The sequence below is a fragment of the Haliotis rubra genome, unplaced genomic scaffold, assembly GCF_003918875.1.
Source record: "Haliotis rubra isolate DU_JTF1 unplaced genomic scaffold, ASM391887v1 Scf52, whole genome shotgun sequence".
NCBI classification, from domain to species: Eukaryota; Metazoa; Mollusca; class Gastropoda; order Lepetellida; family Haliotidae; genus Haliotis; species Haliotis rubra.
Genome location: NW_025767213.1, coordinates 2,128,003 through 2,143,628, shown reverse-complemented (window position 1 = coordinate 2,143,628; position 15,626 = coordinate 2,128,003). Strand labels below are relative to the sequence as shown.

Genomic DNA, 15,626 nt, shown 5'->3' with positions numbered 1-15,626 from the left:
GTAATTATTGGTGGGAACAAGCATGTGAAGCGGTTTCTGAGAATATTTTACATTACAGACAACAAACAGAACAAACCATGAAAGAGTTATAATTTTCTTGAGTACACTGACTGGCTACCTTCCACTTTCAAGATTCCCATCCCCCTCCCCCACATTTGAAATTCTTGCAAACAGTCTAAAAGCTTGATAAATGAAAGTCATGAGGAGCTGACACATCTCCTGATCTGTTGCATTTTGGAAATGGATTGTGGCTACGAATACCATCTTTTGGCACATGGCCAATGGATACCTTCAGTTCAACAAAAACATACTGCTGTTCACTATTTTCTCCCAAACACCCCACATGGTTTCAACTAAACGACTTAATAGATCAAGATGTCAAACATGGTTGATGGTGTGTCACCTCTCCTAAATTTGACTGGATCATTGCTCGATATATCAATCACTGGCTTGTCCAGTCAACTAGCAGTTTCATAGGCCTCCATCAAGTGAGTGAGGTATTAAAAACAAACATGAAGCCATGACTCCTGACTGCAATATGAAAGATATTTTGGTTGGTTGGCTGGTTTGTTGTTTATCACCGTACTCAGCAATATTCCAGCTATATGGCGGCGGTCTGTAAATAATTGAGTCTGGACCAGACAATCCAGTGATCAACAGTATGAGCATAGTTTTATGCAATTTGGATATGATGTGTCAACCAAGGCAGAGAGCCTGACCACCCGATCCCATTAATCACCTCTTATGTCAAGCATGGGTTGCTGAAGACCAGTTCTAACCGGCATCTTCACGGGTCCAATATATAAGAATTACAATGACAACAAAGAGAAAATAAATGATTCTCTTAATTGCAAAATGACAGGTTGAATATTTTTCACATCCTTTCTTTGCAGTCAGATCACACAATTACACAAAAATACCCATTCACATAATTGAGTGAATGTGGTTTTATGCCACAGACAATAGTATTACACGTCCAACCTTAATAACTTGCACCCATCTACACCTTGTCACTCCATGTGTGTGAAGACATACTTAAACCTGTTTAACATGGACTAATGGCTTAGATATCATTAGAGCCATGAAACTTCCTTCCAGCAGAATCTCTGTTGACACAAGCTATATTTGCCTTCTGACTGACTCAAACTGCAGATGACCTGCCAAACTGTTGATCTTGAAGCATCAGTGTTTACTACCACCCTGCTGTACATACTATGCTGTCATGTAGACAACTTGTAACTGTAGTATCAGAGGCTTGTATGTTGTACAAACATATTGAACTTGACTTCAGCAAATTGGCAATCATAGCAAATGTGATTAAATTCATTTAAAAACTATTTTGTTCCTGCCAACTCAAATATCATGATGCATATACAATACATTGATTATATACAGACAATGTCCACGGTTACCCACGACACTTATAAAATCTCGACCCATACTGGACATGGCAATGTAACAGTGGAACATCTTATGAAGGGAACATAACTCTCCCAGTGAAAATCTCAGTGATCTTGATTTTCAGAAAATCAGTTTTCAAACAGTGTTTTTGGTAATTGCCAAAATCAGACGTAATTGATTTTCCTTCACTTTATGTTCAAATAACGTTTTAAATGACCTACGCAATGATGCACATATCACAAGAAAAAATTAATTAAGTTTTCAATTTTGAAAGAACATATCTCAATTCTAAATAAAATTAATAACTATTACAGCATGAACAGCTGTCAATCATGTGGTGCAACTGACGGAGAGGTACAATGTCAGAAAGTATGAAAAACCAAGAGCAGAATAATTGTGCTAATACGATAGTACACAGGATAGCCAAGTTTTGACTGTTACGGCTTGAACATGAGCATCCCGGGGATCTGGTTTTACAATACTCAGATCATGCTAGAGGACATCAAACTACAACATGGCATATGTGTACGCATGCTGGAATTACACAAATATGTGTAAAGCAATGCTCCTTGAAAAAGATGGGGAGATTTATTACAGCCCGAAAAGATAAAGTATTTGTACTATCGTCCCTGAAAGTTTTTCCTGTATGTTTTAACAATACATCCTGCTGAATGCATTAGTACGGTTCTTTCATCAGTGGTTTTTTTATTCTGTATAAACCAACAATCTGAGCAAGTCTATGTAATCGTGGTATATTGAGATGTTCACTTAGTGTAATTGAAATGCATGAATTTCTCTCTCAGTGGGGTGTAGTATATGTTTCTGCTGCAGATACAACATATGGAGAGTGGCAGGGCTGGTATTCAAATCTAAACTATAAAATTCACTGTGACTTCCCTACACTGGATATAATGTAAAAGGATACAGGGGAAGGTGACTGGTGCCAAGTTACTCCATCCAATCATGTACAAATTTGTTTAGTGTTTCTCATTACTGCTATCCAGATAACATTTGACATAAGGCTCATTTTACAGTATATCTAGTTTTAATTTTATTTCCAAGGTTATTTTTTTTTCATGACTTAAATATTTTTCACTGCATAAGATACTGATATTCAGCCATGTTATTTCCATAAAAAAAATGTCAGATATATAAATACATATGAGTAAAACATAAAAATCATCAATAATCACATCACTGACATTTTTTAAAATGGGACCATATAAGCCATAAATATTACTTTAATTGTTTGATAAATTTGAACCCAAACATTAATAAATTCAGAGAGAATTTGTTTAATTCCTGTGATTGCTTCCTTTTACAGTTTGACAGACATGTTAAACCAGAATCAACCAAATATCATTATCATCAAAACCAGAACAGCATCATGAAAATGCTGTGAGAATTTTATTGTTATTGCCAGTTGTTTTTGAGACAAAAAGATACAGATTTAATAGACAGAGAGGCCATAATTTGTGAACTCGGGAGCCATCACTACAATTGTGTTGCCATGGTAACTCTATTACAAACAGATGTGAAAACAATTATGGGCTAATCAGTTTGATTATATGAAATGCAAACATTGAGGAAATGGGCCTGCCAGTGGAAGTACCACCAACTGCCCAGTGCCGCCATAATGCAGTTGTGCTAGGATGCTGGTCACATGAGGTATGCCTCTACATATTAGTTCTACCTACTTGTTGTATCTGATAATAGGATCCGATTCCCTAAAACAGTTAGACTGGAAACACTTTAAAGGTCATGGTACAACACCAGCATTCCAATAGGCTCATATTATTGAATGTCCTGGGTGGCCATTGATAATTTACTGCTCTCAAACTGGTCTTTCAACAAAATGGTCATTTCAACTAGTTTAAAATTTATTGATTTTTAGATACATATCAAACATCTGTTCACTTATTAAACAGAAAAACACAATTGTACTTCATCTAAAATTATAATTAAACATCAATACAGTTATGTCCATTTCAAAAGTTCTATTGTCATTTATTTTGAAATTATTATTTTGTGAAAATTGATTTTTTTTGTGCTTGCAGTGTTTTTAACATTGATACAACAGCTATTCATCTTCCAGTCTGCACATAGTTCAAGCATCCATTAACATTTTGAACTGTCATCATAACCCTTACATACTGGTTTCCCCAACTTGTCCCCCTCCCCACTGTTTGTTCCCCTGCCTCATCAATCACATTGCTGCATATCGACACTTGTCCAAAAAACATATTTACCTTCAGTTACATATACAAGAAGTCAGGCTACTTGAACCTTGGCCCAACACATGCACTGTAGCTTGGCTGGAGTAACATAAGGGTGTAGAATGTGTAATAGTGTGTGTATCTTGTCTAACCAGATGCTGCAACAGGCTGGTATTGAAACCTGAGCTGTGCAAGTCATTAACCAAACGGTTTTGGCATTGTTTTCAAGCACACTCCAATTTTGGTCACTTCACCCTTGCAACCTAACGTTGAAGCCACAGTCAGTCTCATTATACTGTTGTATTACAATAACTTTGAGAAATGCTTTCCAAATACTGGGCCTGCTACATGATAGCATTGCAGTCAGTGAGACAGATATGAAGCAGGCTGGTGTGCTGGTGCTAGAGTATGGTAAGGCCATCATTCTAATTGCCCAGTGTACATATGGTGGTGGCACTGTAGGAGCCCTATGCCCTAAGGTTCCTGCATTCAGGTGTAATTAGCATGCAGAAAGCATCTGTTTATGTAAGCAGAGTTCAACTACACCATCAAAGACAGGAATTCAAATACTGGCAGTGGCATCAGACAGCATTCTAATTAGATTATAGTAGAAATTATAGAAAAACCTACAAAGTAGATGGCCTAATGAATGACACTTGTTTAACTAATGCTTGACTTTGATGAGTAAATGAGTATTACCTGACCGATTAAATCTGTTTTCATAGCCATTTGATGGAATTAACTTATGCGATAAAGCTGCACTAAATTAAATATGTTTACCATGTTGAAAAATTATTAACTCAAACTTTCTTTCAAATCTTTTACATGGCAAAATTTGAAGAATGCTTTAGCCACTTGGGTAAAGGGAAGAACTGATGAATCCATCACCAATCATTTTGAAATTATTCCCCCCACAAATAAGAGCATAATGTGTTAAAAAGATCTGAAACATCTTCTTATTACATTTGACGACCAGTTCCTTTATAAATGCCGGCTCTTGCTACTTTATTTCACTGTTGTAATTTATCTCACTATTAATACAGCAATTTTAATGTTAAGGTGATTAGCCATCTGTTCCCAATCTCAAGCAGCACAGATCAAAGGGATAAAAAGTCTACTTTACACTTGTAACAGCATTTTAACTTCAGCACTACTACTTTTATTGTTCTTCAACAAAATCACCCAGTTTTAATATATTGCCTAATCACCTCCACCAAATAATAGGATAAAGTTTAGCCCTGTCAAACACAGCCTTATTTTATGTCAAACCACCTGGTATCGGTCTTCACACTTTCTTATCAAATTGATCATTTTAATTTCATTAATAGTTTTCATCTCTGTAATGCAGTGTAACTTTTTGAAAATTGATCCCATTAGCTTTGCTTTTAGAAATATGATAACATGTTATTTTGAAGGTAGCACTTTGTGAAAACACCTTTCAGGAGAAATTGACTTTTAACATGCTATAATTTCCTTCCCATTACTGATTGATTTGTATTGACAACAAGAATTCAAGTCAAGGTATTATCTGTCATAATGCAGATTACTTTCTGATAATGTTTTTTCCCCCTCAAGATGCAAATTAAGCAAAAATGTGAGGATATTTAATACAGTTATATTTAGTGTCTGCAGAAGGGCGAATGGTGTTTTCTTTCAAACATCCAAGACTTTGATTTCACAAGAACATGAATATGACTGAATCACTTCCTTAAACATGATACAATGTATGTGTGTGAGTGAGTGAGTGAGTTTGGTTACCCTCTGCTTTGGCCAGTATTGCTGATACACTGTATGCAATTAGTGATGTTAGCCTTAGTCACACATAGGAAAGATGCTGTGAGCATCATCATATTGCTACTGCTATTCCTTGTGTTATGATGAAACTTCTATTACATAATGACAGGGATTCAGTATATGTGTTATGGCACAATAACTGGAAAATATTGCCATTCAAGTAACATAAACAAATATAAAGCCTCAATGCTTGCAGCGACAAATCAACTGCTGGGAAATGTGATAATACCTTCATCTTTCCCCCAACATGGATAACCTATGAAATAGTGTCAGTGAGCAGATTATACATCTGCAGTTCATCTGGTAAGATTGACTGAGTCAATGATACTTAATGCTGCATTAGCAGTGCATCAGCTATTCAGGGCAATGTATGATTGCAGTTTATGATGCCCTGTTCAAATTTCAACGGTTTGGAAAACATAAGTTGAAATAAACATGTAAAACTACTTAAGGTCATTTTCATACCGGAAATAATCAGACATTCTTTAAAAATAAAGTCTGTTGGAAAAGTAAGCACAAGCACATATGATTTTATTCCAGAAACATTTGAGAATTATTAATAATCAAGATTACCAAAGGGTCAAAATTGGAAATGAGCAAATGGTATACATAAACAAAGTTCAGTAAAGAACACAGTGACTGTGATAAATTGCCAAGAAGTGGACATAAATGAATTCAAACCTGCAGTCATGAAACGTTTAGGAGTGTAATCCACAGTTAAAGCATAGGAGTTTCATGGAGAAGTGTAAAAACATTACTTACTGTGAAGGGGTAGTAAAAAGCCTAAGGTCAACCAAGGTAACAGATATACATGCATACATCTGTAACTATCTGCAAATGAAATGTAAAATATGTTCATTTCAGAGACGAGATGGTAATCTAACTTAAAGGACACAGACATCAATGGTAGGGTTTGAGTAAGAAGGATATATACCATGATGAAAATGACCATCTGGTCAAGTGAGTTGGGTTTTATACCACTTCTAGCAATATTCCAGTAATATCATGGCAGGAGACACCAGAAGTGTGCTCTACACATTGTACATTTTAGAGAATCAAATTCAGGCATTCTGTGTAACAAGCACATGCTTTTACCACAATGGTACCCCACCACCCCTTGTATGACATGGAGTTAGCTTTAAGTGGGAGGACAGGTCAGAGCAGGCTGTAGACATGTACTATTCTGGTGAAACCCAGAAGCAAGGACAACTGGGATATTAGTCTGTCTCACAGTCCCTGAACCACACTAATTTCCCTACTGCCAAGCCCTCTCTGCAGTGCTAAAGCCCTAAATAAAGCAAGTCTAGATTTCCTCAGGTTCTGAATCTCTGGTCTCCCTAGGGCTCCTTTTCAATATAAATGGGCTTGTTTGTTACTATCAAAATTATATACTGAAAGGCAAAAGAAACGTCGTAATATTAGAAATGACATTTGAGTATCAATGGAGTATTTGAACCTATTTTTTTAAATATACACCAGAAGTCAAGTTTGAGGAAACATGAATCGTGGTCGTATAGCCTGCATTGCCCAATAAAGTATTGTTTGAGATTGAAGTTAGAAATGTTTTTGTTTTTTGGAGAGGGAAAAGTTCCCACAAACACAACATTGAAATCGAGATGCACGTGCATCATAAATGCATTCAGGCATAAATTGCCGGCTTGAATGGCAATCGTTCACTTGTTTTCTGAACACAGCAGCTATGACTTGGTTAACGAAAGATCAACCACAACAAGCTATTGGGCGCCTGCACGCTGGTCAACATGCTCGAGTCATTGCTAATGACTTCAGTTGCAGCGTCATTTAACGATAGAACGTCTTAGAGTGCGATACAACGCCACCAGCAGCACTGATGACCGTCCACGTAGTGGTCAACCCGATGTAACAACACGCCGCCAGGACCGTCATATCGTCCATCAACACGTGCAAGACCTATTCGTAAGGGCCAGAGAAACAGCTTGGGTGGCCATAGGAAACCACCAGCGACCAGTCAGTGACCTACCATTCGGCGACGTCTCCAAGCCAGGAACCTGTTTTGTTGATGTCCTGCCAGGAGACCCATATTCACCCAACGTCACCGCCGGGAACATATCCAAGTGGACACAACAGCGGCAAAACTGTCATGGGGGACAATGGAGAGGGGTTATCTTCTCTGATGAAAGTCGGTACTGCATTTCAGTGGCGTATTATTTTTAAAAAATAGGTTCAAATGTTCCATTGATACTTAAATGTCATTTCCAATATTACGACGTTTCTTTTGCCTTTCAGTATATATATTCAGAGACTAAGCCTTAGTCTACTGGGATATGTGCAACTACATGTATGAGACACTGAGTTGCAGACCATTAGATCATGGTATCAAAACAACCCAATTTGCCATTTTAGCAATGATCTTAACATGTTAATGCTTTATTGTTTTGACATCATGGGCAAAATAGAAACCCACAAACACACAAGTTGAATCTCATTTAGCAAAATGTTCAGAGCTTTTGCAGCTGCACTGAAGCTCACCTAGGGAGGTTGGTTGTTAACAGTATAAAATTTTATGATTCTAACAAAATATGTCATCATACGGAGAAACATACAAGCCAAAGTTCAGTGAAACATGCCATTTAGAAGCAGGGCATGGTCAAAACTAGGCCCAAATTTCAAATATAATAGACATATAGACAAGAAAATGGAACATGTGTTGAAACTAAAGGCATACCAAATATCAATACATTCTCAACATTAATGAGAAATGGCCATAAATAGCAATTTCATTATTGCTGCATTAGCAGGTCAGATAGAACCTTTTAAACAAGTAGATATCAGGGCTGCAGCAAGTCCACTATGAGGCAAATACAATACATATCAGGAATAGTGGGTATCAAATACGAATACTAGGCAACAAATACAGTAGTCAATGTACTATTCAAGATACTCAGTGAAACAACAACAATAACTATTTGCCAAATTTTGACCATGTTGACAGTGTTTAATTATCATCACAATGACCAGTGACCTCATTACTATCAAATATACTAGCCACATAAAGAAACTGTGCATTGTCAAAATATTATCCCAGTTGATAAGTACGATAACAATGTCAAAAGTACATATAAACTCTAATGGAGGGATCACGAGACCATAACAAGTCGGGAGAATTTCAATTGAAAAGTCAATCACAATGACGTCACGAGTCCACAAGCGGGACAGGGGGTCAAAGGACCATGTCACAAGCTCAATAATGGGTATGTCCACCATCGGCAGTGAGAACAGCAGTGCATCGATGACGCAAGGAGCCTATCAAACGTGCAAGGAAGGCTTGTGGGATGTCACGCCAGATTCTCTCAAGTTCTGTTGCAAGGTCAAGGACGTTATCTGAAGATGAGGAAGATGGCGTAGACGTTGATCAATCTCGTCCCAAACATGCTCTATCGGGGAGAGATCCGGTGAATTTGCAGGCCAAGGCAGTAAGTCAACGTTGTGGTGTTGCAAGAAATCCATAGCAACCCTTGCCGTATGAGGGCGGGCATTGTCCTGTTGGAATGTTAACCCAGGGCCATGACGTTGCAGAAAAAGGAATTGCCACAGGTCGAAGAATCTGATCCCTGTAGCCCACACCAGTTCAGTTGCCCTGAACAATCACCAAAGGAGTTCTTTGGCGTGCTGTTATTCCACCCCAAATCCACCACCATCTCCAAGACACAGGCCTGTGCATAACGTTCTCCCACGTGTCTGTAGGCACGTTGACGTCCATCACTATGGGAAATGTTAAACCTGGACTAATCTGTAAAAACAACATTTCTCCACCAAAATAAGGGTCTGCGGACATGATTTCGGCAGCACATTCGGCGAGCTTGTCGATGACGTTGTGTCAGGATAGGCCGTATGGCGGGACGTCGTGGTCTGATCCCGTGATGACGTAAACGTTGTCAAACTGTGTTGGGGTGGATACGGCGAAGTCCTGTGATAGTTCGGGCAGTCATCACTGCAGTCTGAAACCTGTGGCGAAGATGGGTCACCCTTATCCATCTGTCCTGTCTTGGCGTTGTTACACGTGGACGTCCAGAACGTGGCCGATCAATGACGTCATTTGTGTTCTGGTAGCGTCTCACCAGTGCAGAAATGGTGTTCCAGTGGCAGTGGAAATGTGCAGCCACTTGTCGTTGAGACATTCCCCCACGGACCATCCCAATGGCCTCATGACGTTGTGCAGACGTGAGCCTTGGCATGCTATGCGTTTCAATAGCTGTTTAATTTTTTGAACGATCGCAAGGGCAGGGATTGAGCTTTCCAAAGTGACAGTATTGTGTGGCATTCATTTGCTCTGTTTCTCTTTCTCGGAATGCACGTGCAACAACGTATTGCACGTCTCAAGGACGAACCCACTGACGTCACGGGACGTGGCACGTGCATGCATGTTGGATACATGTCACTAATCTCTTAGTTTAAATCCTTATGTGTCTACACAGGTTTGATAAATTTAGATTTTAAATTTTTGTATGCACAGTTTCTTTATGTGCCTAGTATATAATATGTAAGAGTGTTATCTATTATCCTGCCTGCTTTGTATACATTCCACTTTGCAAACTCTGTTTTGATAAATAAAGCCCAAATTTGAGGGAAAATATTAAAAAAATTCATGAATAATCGAATTTAGTGATCACAAATAATGAAGTGAACTCATAAAGTGATAAATTTTGATTCACCGAATACATGAGATAATCATAGCAGCCCTCATAGATATGTCATCATTGGTGTGAACAAACACAAAATTTTGTGAAATTTTGGCAGAGTGGTTCCTGTTGAGATACTGTTTACATTGAGAAGAAATGTATTTTCAGAGAATTAAGAGTATTTTCAAACTTAAAAGGCTTATTAGAGAAAAAAACACAGAAAAGAAATTGTTAAGCACCACAAAACACACATATACCAAATATTGTTACATTTTGGACACATAAGGCTGAGTGACAGCAAGAAGTACTTTAAGCTTGTAGTATAGCAATGACATAAGCAGGCTCAACTTTCAGGCAGGAGAGCTGCAAAGTCCTGGGCAGAAAACATATTACAAAATTAATGTTAAAAAATGAAATAATGTACGAATGAACAGACAAATGGAACAAACAAGCAGCCTGGATTGCTGGACAGATAAGCAAGACATACAAGTGAAGGGTATGCTGATTGCTGATCACTGCATCATATGCTGGGGACACCAAAACAAATCACTGCTCGATGACAGACAGGCAGACAGCATGACATAACCTCTCTTCACCTCTTTTGTCTGGACTTCAATATTGTCATAAAATGAATGGCTGACACATGAGAGTTTCAGATTCAAAGTAAACTCATGCTAAACTTGATGCATTCATATGCAAATAATTTGTCAAATCATCTTAGTTCCATAAGCTTCACATCAATAATACAAGTCATCTGGTCAGGATGAGCCAGAGTGGTCAAATATACAGCTATCTTTTTTGTGTTGAATTGCTGGCTGCAGCATATCATTAATATGCAAGGGTTGAGTGGCTCTTGCTCTGTTGCCTGTATGCCATTACAAGCATGGTACATTATCACTGTTTGTTCTACCAGCGAAAACCACATGGATCCTGGCCCTGTACATGATGCATGAATTGGTATGTTGCCTGGAAAGGCCCCTTGAAACCCTATCCTAATGTTTCTAAATATAACTAAATCTTAATGTCTTTAATGGTGGGCATGAAGTAGTCCTAAGGCTTAGAGCTCAAAAGAAATTTTATCCTTCAAAATGTTTTTGAACCTTGATCGCCTTTTGTAATGGTGTCTGAATAGCATTCAGTTTTCCTTTCTCGGGGTTAAGCAGTCACAAGCCTTGCCGATTAAATTTATTCATTGAAAGTAAGTGAACCATACAGGCCAGTCGGCTGTCCTGGACACATTAACACCTAAAGAGTGCCAAATTTTTTCAAGGTGCAATAGTTCAATTCAGTTTTGTTCAAATGATTTGAACCAAATCTGTTACAGTGTACAAAACAACTGTGAAGCCTGCTTTCATGTGTCAAACATTCAAATTTGAATTGATTTCTGTAACACTGGAGGCAGTTCACGCACTCCAAGATCTTCAAGCTCAGGAAACAATTCAAATAATAACCCATACAATTTCTGTAAGGCACGCTGAATTTTAAAATGTCATGATTTCATCTGATTGATAACCGGTCAAGCATATCGCACAACCTGAGAAATGCAAAAATAATTTGATAACAGCTAAGAATGATAAGGTTAATCTCATGTGATATTTAAATCACTCAAGCACAACCGTTTCATTTTCATCAATTCTTTTACTGTTATGAAATTAAAACATGTGTCAGGCTCCTTGAACATTTCCTATTACTGGGTTCATTGATGTTAATCATTCTCAACAAGAGGACTAGTATACATGTATATATATATGCATTAAAGTATTCCTTTCAATACAATCACATACTGCAACCAAAGTTAATTTCATTCTCCTAGATTGACATCATATAGCACACTGATTTCAGTTTCATATTTTCAGTATGTTTAATTCATTCAGGTATCAAATCTTCTGCTATCACTGTATATTTATTTCATTATTTCATAAATAGAAATGTGATACATATACAAAATTACAGCATCTATGGATCCTTGAAATTGTATTCCTTATCAAAATATTTCAACATTTAAATGTAAATTCCCACACAAAATTACCATGAAGATAGTTTCAAATTAGAAATAATACATACTTATCAACATTTCATATTCCAGATAAATAAACTATTGAACTGAAACTTTCATGTGTGAGAAGTGTAATCTCCATACCATTACAGATGCTAGATAACTAACTTGCATTAATTCTCAATCTGGCCCCTATATACATTCTGTTCATTTCAGGCAGCATTCTGAAGTGAGTTCAGACGCAACTCCAACACCAGAGAGGCTTCTCCAAAGAGGTAGTTAATGTTCTAATTTACTTCGTTTTACACTTTATTCAATTTGGAAATGTTTGAAACATGATCAGCATAAAATTGACTGATGTATTCTTCAAAAACATGCTTATAATTCCAAATTTTGAAATGGATATATCTATTAAATTCCCCAATCCTTCAAATGAGTGGATACGTTTATAACTTAATTTGAAACATCTGTGTTTAATTTTAAGTGCGATTCATTTCACACTGGCATACACATACTACACTTAGTGTGAAACGTGTTCTTTGAAACTGATACTAGAGCGCTATAGAGAATTTAATGACATATTTCCCTCTGTTGTATGTGTCTGACAGTGTTTCAATGAAAACAGAATTAAATGCTCCCAAAAGGAGTAACTGACAGATAAGAGAACAGTCTCATCACAAACAATATAAAATGTCACAGGATGACATACTCATAAAATAGAAAATATTTATCAGTCACAAAGACCTGATAGGTACTTTGAAAACTTTATTTCTGAAGTTTTATGTCCCTACCCAAGGGGCTTTTAGGCAAGATGAAAACATGAACATATTCCTGTGTGATTAATGGGGGGCAGGAAGAGTGAGCAACTGGCTGAAGTATACTTTGTGACCTTGGTGACCCCAGGAGCTCATGTCCATAGGCAATTACTGACACACAAACAAGAATTACAATCATATAGAAAAATGTTTATGGTCTATGCCATAAATGGGTTAAAGTTCTGTGGTTTGATACAGGTTTCTTGGTATCCTTGTATAATTTCAAAGGTGGTCTGAAGAGCAAAAGGGACATGTGAGTTATCAGTTTGTGTCATTATGTAAGATATGTATCCTGTACATGTGCTGACAACTGCTCATAAATATAGAGTGGGGTACAAATATTTCATTTTATCATAGTGGTTAAGGCAAATGTTTGAGGAAAGAGGTAAATGCTAACCAACAATCAAGGATATTAAAACATTCTGAAAAGCTTAGTGGCCTGAAGATAAGGGTAACTTTACCTTCAATTTATTCACAACTAAATTTACTTGTCATAAGAGGTGACTAATGGGATTAGGTGCTCAGGCTTGCTGACTTGGTTGACACATGTCAGTGTATCCCATTTGGATAGAGCAATGCTCATGCTGTTCATCACTGGATTCTTTACAGATCCCTGTTATATAGCTGGAATATTGCCGAGTGCAACTTAAACAACAAACAAAATAAAACGAAGAGTTTGGTTTAACACTGCTTTTAGCAATATTGCACGTCATGGCAAATGGATTACAAGAAATGGGTTTTACAAATTGTATGATTTCATTGATTGAAATTTAATGATTGCATTACATCTTTAGTCCCTTTCTGCTTGTTTATGTTTTGCTTGTTTGTTAACACCGCACTCAGCAATATTCCAGCTATATGCTGGTGGTCTTAGTCTCTCGTACAGACCCTGAAGCAAATATATCCAAGAGAGCCCACACAAGTCTAGAAAATGTGGCAAGTCTAGATTTCCTCAGCTTTCTGAAAATGAAGAAGGTCTCAGGGCTCCTTTTCATTATATATTTTTTTTTTTTACTATGAACATTTTTCAGTAAAATATGTTCATTTCAGAGACTAGTTGTTAGTCTATGGTGGTCTCTAAATAACAGAGTATGGACCAGACAATCCAGTGATCAACAGCATGAGCCATGGCAATAATTATTCCAAATACTTTGCAAATTTATTAATTGTCTTCATGGTAGTCACTAAGTAAGAGATCAAGGTCCTGTTCAACAAAGAGATCTTAGCATTAACTTATCACAACTCCTTTCTTCAGCATTGTAAGCTAAGATGGCAGGAAAACATTCAAAGATGGAATTATGTCCAACTTCAAACCAATCTACACAGAATATTCATTAACATGTTCCAAATGCTTTCATACTAAGTAATCATGTGAAACAGTAGATGTTTTGGTATGTTAAATGCTACTGTGGTTCATTCAATGACACAAGAGTATCCAGGTTGTAGCTCTCCTTCAGTAACAGCTAATTCTGGTCATCAATCCAGGCAAAACAAAAACCAGGGCCCCGTTTCACAAAACAAAGCTATCGTAGCGTTACAACTGTCTTAAGTCTATGTTACGGTATAGGAGTTAAACGGTCGTAGCCCTACAATAGCTTTGTGAAACGGGGCACAGCACTGTCGTTTGATTCCTTTCCCATATATTAAATAATTGGATAAGAGCTTCCAAAGAACTTGAACAAAATCAATCAAGAAATAGCAATTAAAATTTTAACAGACAGGTAACTTTCAGCTTTCCGGCAGTCATGAACAACAGATCCTGCACATCTCTTTCTGCAACAAATGTGAATCTCCTTAAAAATGTTCAGCATAAGGATGACAAAAACATTTTGGGAGTATTGTCATTGACCCATGTGTATTTTGACCCCTCGTCATTATTTCCTCCTGGAGCCCGAGCCATTTTCGCCCCAAACAAATCATTCACTCATTCTTGCTCATCTTCAATTCAAACTGTCATGTATCTTAAACATTCCCAGAAATGTTTTCCACACATTTTCTCTAAACTTAAACTGGAAGTACAAACCTACTTGAGTAAGCCTATGCTGTACATGTGTAATTCGCATTAGTATTTCTAGATCTGCTAGTGCTTGACCTCAACAGAAGAGCTACAGAAACCTTTTGTGTTGGCAAATGTCCAATGGAAATGTAATTACATTTCTGATGTGTTATTTAAGCAAACACTGAAATCTCCATCTGACATAACCTTTTAAAAGTTGGCAAATCATACTTATATCTGTTTATTCAAGCAGAATCGTTTGGTACATAAACTGATAGCATTTGAAAACTGTAATATCTGGCAATGTTTCAAGTCATAACATCACAATTCTATCAAATAACTGCTGCAAAGAAATCAATTGTTTGTAGAACTAACTAATATGAAATCAATGTTGTTAAATAATGACAGCTTGTCAGACATAACCAAACTTAAAAGAAAAGCTCTTTTGACAGTATTGCAAAATTGTTTTTGAGGAAGACATTTATGGAACATTAGTACTTTCAGTCTCTGTATTCTAATGTTTGTGAATTACTTACTGCTATTTGAATCGTCAAGTCAACATCTACAGTATAGAGCACATCACTAAGTCATAAGGGCTTGTATATGTGTTTGTTGTTTGGTGCTGCAAGCATTCCATCTAATATTCCATATCAGAGGCAGCAGCAATCAACAACATCAGGGCACACTGCCACGCCATCAACCTTGCCCACCCAATCCATTGATTGCTTCATGGAACCAGGATAGGTTGCT

At 37.2% G+C, this 15,626-nt stretch overlaps 1 protein-coding gene across 5 annotated transcripts in view; it reads right to left on the bottom strand.

Annotated features, from left to right (window-relative positions):
- Positions 1–15,626, bottom strand: part of LOC124292558 (caspase activity and apoptosis inhibitor 1-like) — a 224,676-nt gene that overhangs the window by 181,205 nt on the left and 27,845 nt on the right. The window contains exon 3 of one of the 5 annotated variants that reach the window (XM_046729698.1): positions 6,174–6,242. The exons of 3 other annotated variants lie outside the window; for them this stretch is intronic. The gene's annotated coding sequence lies outside the window, so the exon portion shown is untranslated. Of the gene's footprint in view, positions 1–3,650; positions 3,673–6,173; positions 6,243–15,626 lie in introns of those variants that run through there. One more of the 5 variants, XM_046729699.1, reaches the window with a different exon arrangement.